The sequence below is a fragment of the Diceros bicornis genome, chromosome 8, assembly GCF_020826845.1.
Source record: "Diceros bicornis minor isolate mBicDic1 chromosome 8, mDicBic1.mat.cur, whole genome shotgun sequence".
Taxonomy (NCBI): Eukaryota; Metazoa; Chordata; class Mammalia; order Perissodactyla; family Rhinocerotidae; genus Diceros; species Diceros bicornis.
In genome coordinates this window covers 75,745,126-75,761,754 of record NC_080747.1, presented here as the reverse complement: position 1 = coordinate 75,761,754, position 16,629 = coordinate 75,745,126, and positions in this window count along the sequence as shown.

Below are 16,629 nucleotides of genomic sequence, written 5' to 3'. Positions count from 1 at the left end.
TGACCTCTATTGCTTCACTATTCACTCTCTACTCAATCTTTAGTAGTCTGACTTTTGTCTCCCAGAAACTACCAGAAATGCATTTTGAAGGGTATCTAGGCTTTTTCTTTGTCATTTTTATCATAAGTCTCAAGCCATGAAAACCTTATATATAGAATTTGAATTAAAGCTTGTAGCAGTGTTTCTTTGACGTTTGCATGCCTCAGAATAACCTGGGGAGTTAATTAAAAACTCTGATTTATGAAACCCTAACTCCAGAGATTCTGATCAGTGGTACTGAGGTGGGGCCAGGAATCTAAACTTTTCACAAAAATTTGAGGTGATTTTGAAATGTTAAGAGACTCTTTGAAGAGACACCACCTTAAGGGAATTGAATTAAGCAGAGGGAAAACGAAAGCTTTTCTATCTCAAAAATTTCTCTCTTCTTAGCTTCTTTGATACTATTATTTTCTTTTCTTTTATGTCCTGTGTTCTCCCACATCTTGATTGTATGTCTCCTCATATTCTTTTTATTTGGATATTTTTCATATCCACAGATTGAACTATAATATTTATGCAGGACTTTCCAAAATGTGTAAATCCTGTCTATTTCTCCTAAAATAGGAGATATGGCTAACTCAGCCGTATCTTTAAGTGTCTATTGGCTATTTACACATTTCAAGTTAATTAAATCAGTTTACTTATTTCTGAAAATGGTACAAGATTTCACTTTCTCTTTCTTCCTGCTTAGTCTCTCTTCTTTAATTACCAAACGCAGTTCATATTCCCTTCAAAATGTCACTGATTACCTTCAAATAGGTTTTAATTGCTGCAGGATGGGAGGGATCAAGGAAGGCTAGAATTCTGAAACCACATGGAGTTAAAGGGACACGGTCAACAACTGAGAGAAATCTGGAAACAAGGAGGAGAGAGATACTCAGATGTTGGTTTCTTGTCAGGGTTTTGAACAGTAGTGGGATTGGGTGTTGGGGATCTAAATCTCTGAAAAGACTTGGAGGACACAAAGAAATTATCCTAGTGGCAAGAGAATTGAAATATGAACTCAGGTACTGGAGATGGACAAAGATCCAACTTTTAGAACTAGAGTAAAGATTTTATCAAAATAAAAGAAGGAAAAGTGTATTTATCCAAACTATGATTCATTCATTCAGTTATTCAGCAAATATTGAAAATCTACTACATGTCAGATACTGTCCAATGGACTAGGAATATAGCAGTGAACAAAAGAGTCTCTGCTCTCAAGAAGTTTAAATTCTAAAGAATAAAGGAATAAAAACATAAAGGATCAGGATAATTTTGTCATAGTACTGTGAAGACTATAAAAGGGAGCGTGTTGTAGAGTAACTGGGATTGGAGGTTAAGAGGAGAAAAGAAGGACTACTTCCAACAAGATGCTCAGAGAAGGCTTCTCTGATGAGTACTGGAGCTGAGATATGATTGAAAAGAACTTTCCAGCTTAGAGTCATTTGAAGATCCAGAGGCGGAATGTTTGATGCAAAGGGACAAAGGGAAAAGTGAGTGGAAAGACACTGTGGCCAAAATAAGATTTGAGATTATGAGGAATCGAAAGAAGGCTGCTGTGCTTGGAGCGTGATGAGCAATGGCAGAGAAATGGTAGGGAGTGAAGTTAGAGAGGTACTTGGAAGACAGATCACGTAGGCCTTTAGAGACCACATAAGGTTTTTGGATTTTATACCAAGTTCAATGCAAAGCCATAGAAAATTTTAAGCAAAAAAGTGAGAATTATATTTCTAAAAGATAACTGTGGATTCTGCATGGAGAATGAACTGTAGAAATACAAGAGAGGATGCAGGTAAAACAGAAAACTATTGTAGAAGTCTAGGGGAGAAATAATTTTGGCTTGATCTTGGATGATAGAAGTGGAGATGAAGAAAAGTGGAGATATAGATAATATATTTGGGAGTTAAAGCTGATAAGATGTGATAGATTGGCTTTGGGAGGGTTTAAGGAGAGAGGGGAATTAAGTGAAACTCCTAGATTTTTAACTTGAGTGAATAGTGGTACCACATAACGAAATGGAAACACTTGTAGAGAGATTTCAAAGGAAATAAATATTTCTGCTTTGTCTATGTTGATTTAGAGAAGTCTAATAGACAGCCAAGTGTAGATGTCAGAGAGGAAGTGGGATCTATAAGTCTGGAATTAAGTAGAGATATAGATAGAGAATTATTTGAAAGTCATCTATATTTGGAGGCGTGTCAGAGGAGTCTAGCCAACAAAGGAAGTAGCGAAGAAGTAGGCTTTGAGTGAGGAGTGTGGTGTTGCATCAACCGAGAGAAAAGAGTGTTTTAGAAAAAAAGGAATAGTTCATTGTGTCAAAAGCTGCTTTTAAGTTTCAGGGAAGTGCAAAACCCAAAGAAACAATTGCATTTAGCAAGATAAAGGTTATTGATGACCTTTATAAGAACCTGTCTCAGAAATTTCATGTAAATGAAGATGGGAATCCAATTGGCGTAGGTTGAGAAGAGAATGGGAAATGAGGAAGTGGAGACGTCAATTACAGAGAGTTCTTTGAAGAACTTGGATGACAAATGAAAACGTAATAATATATACAATGTTAACACTGCAGCTGATGAGACACTAGTTTTTAAATTTTCTCAACACCAAGCCAAAGAGACCTGAGCTGTGATGGGAGCAGGCATCTAAACATAGATAAGTAGATTCCAGTTAGGATCGTTGGGGAGCTGCAGGGCAAGCACACAGCACAGATCACAACTACATAATAATAGTTACAATCAACTGTTTTTCCCTGTAGTCAAGCTCTTATGCCTTGAATATTGGTCTCCTTGTTTTCAATCTCCTTTTAAAATCTATTCTTTGTACAACTCCTAGATGAATCTTCCTAAACTGTAATTTCCCTACTTTAATGATTCTCCAATACTAAAAATCATAATCTACAGTATCCATGTTTCAATCTACAAAATAGCCCCAACATGTCTCCTCAGCTTGATTTCTCAGTTCTTTGCATCTTCGCTTCCAGCAAGATAATTCTATTGCTTGCCTCCTAAGAGGTGTAAGCATATCTTGCACCTGTTTGGCGGGGTGGATGCCTTTTGAAAGTTGTGAGTGGTGGTGAACAACATGGATTCTGGAGCTGGCCATCTGGATTTAGTCTGCCACTTACTGTCTTGTGATCTTGTACAAATTTCTTAACCTTTTTATGCCTCAGTTTCCCTGTCCATAAAATCAACATCTTTCTCATGGTCATTGTGAGGAATAAATGACAGTGTCTGACCCACAGTAACTACTTTTTCATGGTAACAATTATTGTTATTAATTCTTGAAATGCCCTCCTCTTCTTTCCTTCTTAGAATCTCTGCTTCAAAGCATAATTCCATTTGAGGTTTCCTATAAAGCTTTCCTGATTCATTCACTATGGCTTCTACCTTTTCTGACCTTAGAATACTTGCTTGATTACACCATTTATTTGGCAATTATTCATGGAGTAACTTAGGAATTTTTTTTTTTTTTTTTGTGAGGAAGAGCAGCCCTGAGCTAACATCTGTTGCCAATCATCCTCTTTTTGCTGAGGAAGATTGGCCCTGGGCCAACATCTGTGCCCATCTTCCTCTACTTTACATGTGGGACGCCTGCCACAGCATGGCTTGATAAACTGTGGTAGGTCTGCGACCTGGATCTGAACCTGCGAACCCCTGGCCGCCAAAGCGGAGCACGAGAACTTAACCACTATGCCACTAGGCCGGCCCCAGGAATTCTTAATAAGTATGTATGAGGTTGCTTTTTTTATCTTGTAAAGTTTATGTATTCTTTTCAAATATGTGGTAAACTCCTTAAGACCTAGATCATTATTTTAATTTTTTCTCCATTGCGCTTAGCATCATGTTTTTCACATTTTTGTTTGGTAGAGTTAACTGATAAATTTATGCTACTTCCTAATTTATATATTATTATATATTTTTTCCATCAGCAAGGTGGTCATATACAATTACATAAAACGGGATATATTTTAAGTAATCCACTAATATATTTGAGTAATTCTGTCTTCATCTATGCTGCTATACCCTCTTCCCTTGAATGGGAAAGAATTTCAGGTTTAACATTTCCCACAAATCTTTAAGATCAGATCAGAGAAAACAAAGTAAACATGGGTCACCGAATGAAGAAGGAGGAGAAAACAGAAGGAAGGTCAGGTTCTAATTAAGGAAAAGTGAAAGGAAAGGAGTGTTATAGAGAAGCAAGAACGGAAAAATACGTAAAGAGACCATAAACAACGAAGGAGACGAAAGAACAAGGAAATAGAAGAGGAAAATAGAAGTGAATATGTGGAAAGTGTTAGATGGAGGTGGCCTGGGGCAAATAGAAGTATAGAAAATAGGATCACAGATACTCACCTGGTCACATCCCCAAACAAATCCCGTATGTGACAGAGCTGAGGTATACAAATCAAGGCTTGGACGTAGCACAGAAATAGGTCTGTCAAACTTCTGGGTGAGGGAGAATACCTCCAACTAGGAGTATTGTAAGAAGCGACAAAAAAGGTACACAGATGTAACTGAGTTACAATCAAACAATGAACATAAAGGGGAAAACAATTGGCATTAAACGTTTTACCACGCATTTAGTTTCGTTTGTAGTCAAATACAATAAAAATGAAAACCCCAGTTTCCACCTAGCAAATTCTCAAAGATATACAACACTTAGAAGGTGTAAGAAATTACAAAACAACAACAATAACAATTACAATAAGTAACTTTTATTGGTGGGCACTACGTACCAGGCAGTGTTTTAGTTCAAGCTTATATTTTGCTAATAGGGTATAAAACAGTATTTGGTGCTGCTATTTTAGAAAATATTTTAGCAGTAAGTATTAAGACTTAAAATCACAACAAGCTTCAAACCATTAATTTCATTTCCAGGAATCTTCCCTAAATAAAAGTCCCAAATAAAGAAAATACTTTATGATAACAACTAACATACATATGCTTATCACTGCCATGCACTTTTCTAAGGGTTTTATGTACATTATTGATACATTATTCACCTATTTCTTGAAACAGAGCTATGAAGTAGATGCATTTATTATTGTCATTTTGCAGATGACATAACTGAGACACAGAGAACTTAATGATTTGCCTAGTCATGTAACTAGTAAGTGCCAGGGCTGGAATTTGAATCTAGGAAGTTGGGCTCTAGAGTCTGTACTCTCAGTCACAATCATGAATGATAATATTTATTGCAATATTACTTAAGCAAAATTTTAAAGCAATCTAGATTTCCTCAATAAGTGATTATAGTATTAATACTCAATGGACTTTTAATGATTAAAAATGATCACTATAAAGTCTAGGCAACAAAATTGCTTATATAATTTTAAGTACAAAACGTAGTTTAGTACCAAACTCTCAATTTTGTGCACTCTCTCTGTCTGTCTCTCTCTCTCATACACACTCACACACACACACACACACACACACACATCTATGCATAGAAAAGAGAAAACAAAGAAAATATCAAGAATATAAAGAATGTTATTGCCTAGCATGTTGCCACTGTTTGCTATGAATATAGGTAATTTTTTTATCTTTAGTGTTTCCATATTTTCCTTAATTAACCCATATTAATTTACCATAAGTAAACAGTAACTTAAAATAAGATTACAAGAGAACTTTTTACTTTATTTTTACCATTTAAAGTAAGAGTTGGAAAGGGAAAATAATGTGAACAGGGGATCAACAAATAAGCAAAGACTAAATTATCTTCATTTTTTAATTTTGTCTCTATTATCCAGTAAATGGGACCACACTGACATCACTAGAGCTTAAAATAGCCTATGGGTAAAAACATGCAAAAAAATCAATCAATGTAGGTATAATATATTTTCATGGTTACCTTTAGAGGCATCACTAATGCTCAGTTAGTTCTGCTTTGGAATAGTGCAGGTTATTGATAAGCCTATTGATTTGAATTCACATGCTCTATTTAAAAAAAAATTAACAGAACATTTTCACACATGAAAATTTGAGTCAAAGACGTTATTCGATATTCAAGTAAACTATAAAAGATTTGGGAGGCCATTTATGTCAATCAGCATTCTAAGTAAAAGAATGAAATTATTGACTGTAAGAAAGCCCACACATCACAGCCATTTAATAAAGCAACAATATAAATTTAAATTTTGGACTCTTAAGCAGAAATTATAGCCCCCATTCCCTATTCCTTGTTTCGATAATGGCGAAATTAATGCGTATCTAAAAAGCAAATGTGACATATTAGAACAAAAAGACATCTTGGATTTTCAGGTAGCCTGGGGCTTTAAATTTAATCTATCAGTGACAGACACTGTGGCCTTCAGCAAACCAATTAACATTTCTGGCTTACGGTTTACCCATATTTACCTATAAAGTGCACACTTCAAATAGATGATCTCTAGAGCCTTTTCCTACTTCATTCTTAGAAACTCTGAAAAAATGATACTATGCTATAGAATTTTATGATTTATGGAAAACGGCATTTGAAGCAAAGGCAAAGAAACAAATAACTGGCATGCTTAGACCAAATCACCGCAGGTTACTGTTTTCTCCCCCAAACTTACCATGGAAGAACTAACGAACATCATTGCACAAATCAAATGACAGACTAAGAGAAACTAAAAATAGTTAACATTAAAGTAGTGTTGAGTGATAATCAATGTTTAATGAATTTTTTTTTGCTCTACCAATATTAAATACCATTTCTTTTTTTTTTTTCACTAAGTTGTTTTTTTTTTTTTTTGGTTAATTGTGGTAACATTAGTTACCGCATTGTATAAATTTCAGATGTATATCATTATACTTCTATTTCTGCATGGATTACATCATGTTCTCATGTTCACCACCCAAATACTAATTACAATCCATCACTGCACACATGTGCCTAATTATCCCTTTTACCCTCCTCCCTCCCCTCTTCCCCTCTGGTAACCACCAATCCAATCTCTGTCTCTATGTGTGTGTTTGTTGTTATTATCTACTACTTAATGAGTGAGCTAATACGGTATTTGACCTTCTCCCTCTGACTTATTTCACTTTGCATAATACCCTCAATGTCCATCGATGTTGTCACAAATGGCTGGATTTCATCATTTCTTATGGCTGAGTAGTATTCCATTGTGTACAAATACCACATCTTCTTTATCCATTCTTCCCTTGCTGGGCACTTAGATTGCTTCCACGTCTTGGCTATTGTGAATAACGCTGCAGTGAACAGAGGGGTGCATGTATCTTTATGCATTGGTGTTTTCACGTTCTTTGGATAGATACCCAGCAGTGGAATACCTGGATCATATGGTAGTTCTATCCTTAATTTTTTGAGGAATCTCCATACTGTTTTCCATAGTGGCTGCACCAGTTTGCACTCCCACCATCAGTGTATGAGAGTTCCCTTCTCTCCACGTCCTCTTCAACACTTGTTGTTTCCTGTCTTGTTAACTATAGCCATTCTGACAGGTGTGAGGTGATATCTCATTGTAGTTTTGCTTTGCAGTTCCCTGATAATTAATGATGCTGAACATCTTTTCATGTGTCTGTTGGCCATCTGTATATCTTCTTTGGCAAAATGTCTGTTCAGGTCTTTTGCCCATTTTTTTATTGGGTTGTTAGTTTTTTTGTTGTTGAGATGCATGAGTTCTTTATATATTTTGGAGATTAAGCCCTTATCAGATGTATGGTGTGCAAATATCTTCTCCTAATTGTTAGGTTGTCTTTTTGTTTTGTTGATGGTTTCCTTTGCTGTGCAGAAGCTTTTTAGCTTGATGTAGTGCCATTTGTTTATTTTTTCTATTGTTTCTCTTGCCCGGTCACACATGGTGCTTGAAAATATTTTGCTAAGACCAATGTCGAAGAGCGTACTGCCTATGTTTTCTTCTAGAAGTTTCAGAGTTTCAGGTCTTACATTCAAGTCTTTAATCCATTTGGAGTTAATTTTTGTGTATGGTGTAAGGTGATGGTCTATTTTCATTTTTTTACGTGTGACTGTCCAGTTTTCCCAACACCATTTGTTGAAGAGAATTTCCTTTCTTCATTGTATGTTCTTGGCTCCTTTGTTGAAGATGAGCTGTCCATAGATGTGTGGGTTTATTTCTGGGCTTTCAATTCTATTCCATTGATCTGTGTGTCTGTTTTTGTGCCAGTACCATGCTGTTTTGGTTACTATAGCTTTGTAGTATATTTTGAAATCAGGGAGTGTGACACCTCCAGCTTTGTTCTTTTTTCTCAGGATTCCATTGGCTATTCGGGGTCTTTTGTTGCTCTATATAAATTTTAGGATTCTATGTTCTATTTCTGTGAAAAACATTGTTGGAATTTTGATAGGGATTGCATTGAATCTATAGATTGCTTTAGGACATCTTAATTATGTTAATTCTTCCAATCCAAGAGCACGGAATATCTTTCCATTTCTTTGTGTCTTCTTCAATTTAATTCAGCAATGTTTCATAGTTTGCAGTTTACAAATCTTTCACCTCTTTGGTTAAGTTTATTTCTAGGTATTTTATTCTTTTTGTTGCAATTGTAAATGGGATGGTATTCTTAATTTCTCTTTCTACTACTTTGTTGTTAGTGTATAGAAATGCAACTGATTTTTGTATGTTGATTTTGTATCCTGCAACTTTACCATATTCGTTTATTACTTCTAAAAGTTTTCTGGTGGATTCTTCAGGGTTTTCTATATATAAAATCATGTCATCTGCAAATAGTGACAGTTTCACTTCTTCTTTTCCAATTTGGATCCCTTTTATTTCTTTCTCTTGCCTGATTGCTCTTGCTAGGACTTCAATACTATGTTAAATAGGAGTGGTAAGAGTGGGCATCCTTGTCTGGTGTCGGTTCTCAGAGGGATAGCTTTCAGTTTTTCACCATTGAGGATGATATTAGCTGTGGGTTTGCCATATATGGCCTTTATTATATCGAGGTACTTTCCTTCTATACCCGTTTTATTCAGAGTTTTTATCATAAGTGGATGCTGTATCTTTCAAATGCTTTCTCTGCATCTATTGAGATGATCATATGATTTTATTCTTCATTTTATTAATGTGGTATATCACGTTGATTGATTTGTGAATGTTGAACCATCCTTGCATCCCTGGAATAAATCCCACCCGATCATGGTGTATAATCTTTTTAGTATATTGTTATATCAGATTTGCTAGTATTTTGTTGATGACTTTTACATTGGTGTTCATCAGTGATATTGGCCTGTAATTTTCTTTTTTTTGTGTTGTCCTTGTCTGGTTTTGGTATCAGGGTAATGTCAGCTTCATAGAATGAGTTAAGGATATTCCCCACCTCCTCAATTTTTTGGAAGAGTTTGAGAAGGATAGGTATTAAGTGTTCTTTGAATGTTTGGTAGAATTCACCAGGGAAGCCGTCTGGTCCTGGACTTTTATTTTTGGGGAGGTTTTCGATTACAGTTTTGATAACCTTACTGGTGATTGGTCTATTCAAATTCTCTATTTCTTCTTGATCCAGTTTTGGAAGGTTGTATGATTCTAAGAATTTATCCATTTCTTCCAGATTGTCGAATTGGTTGGCATATAGCTTTTCATAGTGTTCTCTTATAATCTTTTGTATTTTTGAGGTGTCTGTTGTAATTTCTCCTCTTTCATTTCTGATTTTACTTATTTGAGCCTTCTCTCTTTTTTCCTTTGTGAGTCGAGCTAAAGGTGTGTCAAATTTTGTTTATCTTTTCAAAGAATCAGCTTTTGGTTTTATTAATTTTTTCGATTGTTTTTTAGTCTCTATTTCATTTATTTCTGCTCTGATTTTTATTATTTCCCTTCTTCTACTGATTTTGGGCTTTGTTTTTTCTTCTTTTTCCAGTTCCTTTAGGTGCATTGTTAGATGTTTATTTGAGATTTTTCTTGTTTGTTGATATAGTTATTGCTATAAAAATCCCTCTTAGAACCACTTTTGCTGTATTCCAGAAATTCTGGCATGTTGTATTTTCATTTTCATTTGGCTGCAACTATTTTTTGATTTCTCCTTTGAGTTCTTCATTGAGCCAATCGTTGCTCAGTAGCGTTTTGTTTAGTCTCTACATATTTGTGGCTTTTCTGATTTTCTTCTTATAGTTGATTTCTAGTTTCATACCTTTGTGGTCCGAAAAGATGCTTGGTATTATTTCAATCTTCTTAAATTTATGGAGACTTGTTTTGTGGCCTAATATGTGATCAATCCTGGAGAATGTTCCATGTGCATTTGAAAAGAATGTGTATTCTTTGGTTTTTGGATGGAATGTTCTGTATATATCTACTAGTTCCATCTCTTCTAGTGTGTCATTTAAGGCCAATGTTTCCTTATTGATCTTCTGTTTGGATGATCTATCCATTGGTGTAAGTGGAGTGTTCAAGTCCCCTACTATTATTGTGTTACTGTCTATTTCTGTTTTTATGACTGTTAATAATTTCTTTATATATTTAGATGCTCCTGTGTTGGGTACATAGATATTTACAAGTGTTATGTCCTCTTGTTGGCTTGTTCCCTTGATCATTATGTAATGCCCTTCTTTGTCTCTTTTTACAGTTTTTGTTTTATTTGTCTACTATTTCTTTATTGACTTTTTGTCTGGATGATCTATCCATTGATGTAAGTGGGGTATTAAGATCCCCTACTATTATTGTGTTGTTGTTAATGTCTCTGTTTAGGTTTGTTAATAGTTGCTTTATGTACTCTAGTGCTCCTATGTTGGGTGCATATATATTTATAAGTGATATGTCTTCTTGATGGAGTGTCCCTTTTATCATTATATATTTCCCTTCTTTGTCTTTCTTAACCTGTTTTATCTTGAAGTCTACTTTGTCTGATATGAGTACGGCAACACCTGCTTTCTTTTGTTTGCCATTAGCTTGGAGTATTGTCTTCCATCCTTTCACTCTGAGCCTGTGCTTGTCTTTAGTGCTGAGATGTGTTTCCTGGAGGCAGCATATTGTTGGGTCTTGCTTTTTAATCCATCCTGCCACTCTGTATCTTTTGATTGGAGATTTCAATCCATTTACATTTAGGGTAATTATTGATATATGAGGGCTTAATTTTGCTGTTTTGTCATTTATTTTCTGGTTCTTTTGCATTTCTTTTGTTTCTTGTCCCATTTGTTTCAGACTGCCAATTCAGTTTGTTTGTTCTGTCTTATGACTTTTCTAGTTTTCTCTTTGTTTATCATATGTGGTTTTGTTTTGATTATTTGCTTAGTGGTTACCTTGAGGTTTGTGTAAAAAATCTTGTGTATGAGATAGTCCATTATCTGATGGCCTTCTATTTCCTTATACTAAGTCAAATAAATCACTTTCCTCTTCCCTTTCTAAGTCGTTCTTGTTATACCTTATTCTATTTTGTGTTGTGGCTGTGTGTTTACAGTGATGAGGTTAAATTTATTTTTGGTGAGTTCCTTCTTTTGATCTTTGATTTTAGTATTTAAGTGGTTGCTAACCTATTCCGGTAAAGATCTACTATTTTTCTCAGTTTATCTACCTATTTTTCTCCTTGCTCCAAGCTTTGTATTCCCTTTCTCTTCTTTTTTTCAGGCCTGAGGGCCTTCTTGAGTATTTCTTGTAGTGGGGGTCTCATGGCCATGAACTCCCTTAGGGTTTGTTTATCTGGGAAAGTTACTATTTCTCCATCATATTTGAAAGATATTTTTGCTGGATAGAGTATTCTTGGCTGAAAGTTTTTGTCTTTCAGTATTTTGCATATATCATTCCAGTCTCTCCTAGCCTATAAGTTTCTGTTGAGAAATCTACTGAGAGCCTGATGGGAGTTCCTTTGTACATTATTTTTTGTTTTTATCTAGCTGCCCTTAATATTGTTTCTTTGTCATTGACTCTGGCTAGCCTTACCACTAGGTGTCGTGGAGAGGGCCTTTGCCTGTTGATATATTTAGGTGACCTGTTGGCTTCGCTTACTGGTATTTCCTGCTCCTTCCCCAGATTTGGGAAATTCTCAGCTATTATTTCCTTGAATAGGCTCTCTGTTCCTCTTTCCCTCTCTTGTCCCCCAAGAATACCTATAATTCTTATGTTACGTTTCCTAATAGAGTCAGATATTTCTCGGAGACTTTCTTCATTTCTTTTTAGTCTTAGTTCTCTCTCCTCTTCCATCTGGAGCATATCTATATTCCTATCCTCTAAAATGCTAATTCTTTCCTCCATATTGTCAGCTCTGTTCTTTAAAGATTCCAGATTCTCCTTTATCTCCTCCATTGTGCTCTTCATCTCCATCAGCACTGATTGGTTTTTCTTTATGATTTCAATCTCTTTTGTGAAGAAACTCCTAATCTCATTGAATTGTTTGTCTGTGTTGTTTCGTATTTCGTTGAGTGTTTTTATGATAGCTATTTTGAAATCTCTGTCATTTAGATTACGGATTTCTGTGTCTTCAGGGTTGGTTTCTGGGTGCTTGTCATTTTCCTTCTGGTCTGGTGATTTCGTATATCTTTGCATTGTGGTTCCTGTGTTGGCTTTGTTTTCCTCATTCTGGAAATCTCTGGTTGCAATTTCCACCCGCCGCCCCTGTGTGGTGGTAAAGGGCTGTGTAATATCTAAGCCCCCTGAGCTCTTCCACAGTTTTTCCGCTGTGATCCGCGGGTTGGATCACTTGGTTTGGTCTGTCTCGGATCGCTTGGTCTGATCTGGTTGGCTGAGCTGCAGGGTCCAGTTTGTGGGGAGGGGAGGGCTCTCTCTTTTGCCCTCTGGGTCCCTGGCATGGGGGGGGCTTCTCATTTGCCCCTCGTTATCCGCATTCTGGGGTGCTCAGATGTTGATGGTAGCCCTGTGGCTCTTCTGAGTCCTCTGTGTAGGAGTTTCCCACTGGCTGAGAGAGCCCGAAGAGCTATGGTTTCCCCGCAGAGGGCCGCTCCTCCCCCTCTCTGGGAGCCGCGTGGACCGGGATCACTGATCTGATGGGGAGGGAGAGGAGTTCTCCTTACCTCTCCCCACTTCCTCTGGGGGCCCAGCACGTTCCACTCTCAGATGTGCCGCAGTGTGGATCTTTCCAATCTAGCTTTTCACTGTCTGGGATTCCGTTGTTGGTCTGTGACTGTTTCTTTTGTTGTATCTTATCTGGGGAAGAGTTCACAGGAAAGCTCACTCTGCCATGATGCTGATGTCACTCCTCCTTTTACACTTTTTGTTTTAAAGTCTATTTTGTCTGATATGAGTATTGCTACCCCAGCTTTCTTTTCATTGCCGTTTGAGTGGAGTATCTTTTTCCATCCCTTTACTTTCAGTTTGTGAGTGTCTTTAGGTCTGAAGTGTGTCTGTTGTATGCAGCATATATATGGGTCTTGTTTTTTTATCCAGTCAGCCACCCTATGCCTTTTAATGGGAGCATTTAGTCCATTAACGTTTAAAGTAGCTATTGATAAGTGTGTACTTACTGCCATTTTATAACTTTTCTTTCTTGGTGTTTTAGTAGTTCTTCTTTGTTCCTTTCTTCTTCTCTTGCTCTCTTCCCTTGTGGTTTGATGGCTTTCTTGAGTATTATTTTTGGCTTCCTTTCTGTTAGTTTTTGTGTATTTATTATAGGTTTCTGGTTTGTGATTACCATGGGGTTCATATATAGTAACCTACTTATATAGCAGTCTATATTAAGTTGATAGTCTCTTTAATTTGACCTCTGTCTGAAAGCTCTACTATTTAACTCCCCTCCTCCCACACTTTATGTTTTTTATATCATATCTAACCTGTTTTTGTGCATTTGTATCCATTACCCTCTTATCAGGGAAATATTTATGGTCTTCTCTTTTCCCCTTAAATAAGTCCCCTTAGCATTTCTTGTAGTACTATTTTCTTGGTGACAAGCTCCTTTAGTTTTTGCTTGTCTGGGAAACTTTTGATCTCTCCTTCCATTTTGAATGATAACCTTGCTGGGTAGAGTATTCTTGGCTGTAAGTTTTTTCCTTTTAGCACTTTAAATATATCGTGCCACTCTCTTGTAGCCTGTAAGGTTTCTGCTGAGAAGTCAGCTGATAGCCTTATGTGGTTTCCTTTGTATGTAACTTGTCTTTATCTTGTGGCTTTTAGGATTCTCTCTTTATCTTTAATTCTGGACATTTTAATTATGATGTGTGTTGGTGTGGGCCTCTTTGCGTTTATCTTGTTTGGTGCTCTCTGTGCATCCTGTACCTAGATGTCTGTTTCCTTCCTTAGGTTAGGGAAGTTTTCAGTTATTATTTCTTCAAATAGATTCTCTGCTCCTTTGTCTCGCTCTTCTCTCTCTGGGACACCTGTAACACAGATGTTAGTGAGCTTGATATTGTCCCAGATGTCCCTTAGACTGTCTTCACTCTTTTTAAATGTTTTTTCTTTTATCTGTTCAGCTTGGGTGATTTCTTCTAGTCTTTCATCCAGCTCGCAGATCTGTTCTTCTACATCCTCTACTCTGCTTTTGAGCCCCTCTAGTGAATTTTTCATTTCCAGTATTGTACTCTTCATTTTTGATTGGTTCTTTTTTATATCTTCCATTTCTTTGTTGACATTCTCACTGAGTTCATCCACTCTTCTCCCAAGATCAGTAAGCATCCTTAACACTCTTTGTTTGAACTCTCTTTCAGGTAGGTTGCTCATTTCTGTTTCACTTAGTTCCTTTTCTGGGGTCTTCTCCTGTTCCCTTACTTGGAAAGTATTTCTTTGCCTTCTCATTTTGCCTCTTTCCCTGTGCTTGTGTCTATGTATTAGGTAGGTCAGCTACGTCTCCTGCTCTCGGAGAGTTGACCTTATATAAGTGATGCCTTAGGAGGCCTGGCAGTGTGCTTCCATCTTCTCTCCAGTTGCAAATGTTCCAGGAGTGACTCCTGTGTGGGCTACCTGTGTCCTTCTGTTGTGGCAGAGTTGTTCTTCCCGTAGGTGCCCATGGACACTGGGCTATGCCCCAGGCCAGCTGTTGTAATGCTCAGCTGTGTGTACTTGTTGTGGGCCCTTCAGTGTCTCTATCGGTTGTGGGGTGTCCCAGCACAGTTGGCTGCAAGTTCTAATAGCACAATTCTGTTGGTATATTTCTATTAAGTGAGTAGGCCCCCAGTGTGGCAGGTTGTTAGGCTCAGGGGCTTACAATTGCTATAAGCCTCTAGCCTTTAGGTCCCTTGTCAACTCTCTGAGGATTGCAGCAGTGTGGGGCTGGCCTCAGGCATGGGAGCAGCCAATTGTTTCAGGCTTTGGAAGGTGGGCCAACCCCCTATGGCTCTTTGAGAAGCACAAGTCTTCTGCAGCTGACAAGCCCCACCACCTACAGGTCCACACATGCAGTCAACACAGTCGTGCCCTGTGCACGCGCCCCGACCTCCTAAAGTGGACTCAGTCTCTCCAAAGCAGGAGCCCCAGACTCTCCACCAGACTCCTTGCACACACCCTGCCCTACAGAGGTGGACCCAGTCACCAGGCTGTGGAGAATCCAGGAAGCTCCCTTAGTAGGCCCACATGTTGCCTGAGGGCTCATTGTTAGGAGGGGCCAGTCCCTAGGTTGGGCTGCCTGCCCTGGCTGAGCTGGATTAAATCGGTGCTCTAGTGGGTGGGGCAGACCCTGGGCTAGCAGGTCCCAGGGAGAACTCCAAGGGCGTCTGCCAGCGTCTGTGTGAGCACGCCCACACCAGGCCACTACAATCGCCACCACCAATGTCCCAGTCCCTGGAGAGGTCTCACCTCTCACCGAGATGCACTCAGAGCCTATCAGGTGAGTCTCTTTCCCCAAAGAGCTGTGCACCTTTCTTTCTGCTGATTTTAGGTTGCTTTCTGAAATGGGTGAGTTTGTGTGTGGGCCCTTTAAGAGCCGGTTTTAATTTTTGTGCACCAGCTTTTCTGGGGGTATTCCCCAATGTTTTAGTAGCAGGCAAAGTCAGATATTACGCCACTTGCCTCGATTGTGCTGGGTCCACAGAATGCCCACAGCAGGGGCGCTCCCGGCTCAGGGCCCCACGCCTCCAGGGAGGGCTGTGGACCTGTGGGCTGCTCCTGGGCGGCCATGAAGCTGACGGCTTGTGAAGGAGGCGTTTTTTCTCTCCAGAAGGGAATTTCTGTCTTTTCCACATCAATTAGGATTGTCGTTTGTTGCAGGAGGTCCTCATATCCAGTTTTCAGTTCTCTCTCATGGGTAATTTTTCCAAGAGTAGTTGTAAATTGGCTGTGTCCACGGGAGGAGGTGAGTTCAGAGTCCGCCTATGCCGCCATCTGACTTCTCCCTAAATACCATTTCAACGAACAGTTTAAAACAAATATACATACTTAGCGGAGTGAACCTAAAAATCTACTTGAAAGGTTTAAGGGAGCTGACCAATAAGAATTGTTTAAAAACAAAAAAGGATTTTTTTTAGGGCTTGAGTTATTTACCTTTCACAGTTGCACAATGTCTCACAGACACTGTTAAATTTTAAGATGTGAATAACTTGCAACAGAATTAAACCTAAGAAAAAAGGAAAATCACATTAGAGTTAGCATAGTATGAGACTGTCTCTTATTTACATGTATGATGCCTGAGAAGAGAAACTGTAGCCCAAGGACTAATTGAATGCTCTGTACTACAGAGGCAGGTACTAAAATATCAACAAGTCCACCACTTAGGGGCACAAATAATTATGGTATTAATATTCTGCCTAGCCTGAAAAATGCATATCAGCTCTGTCTACATT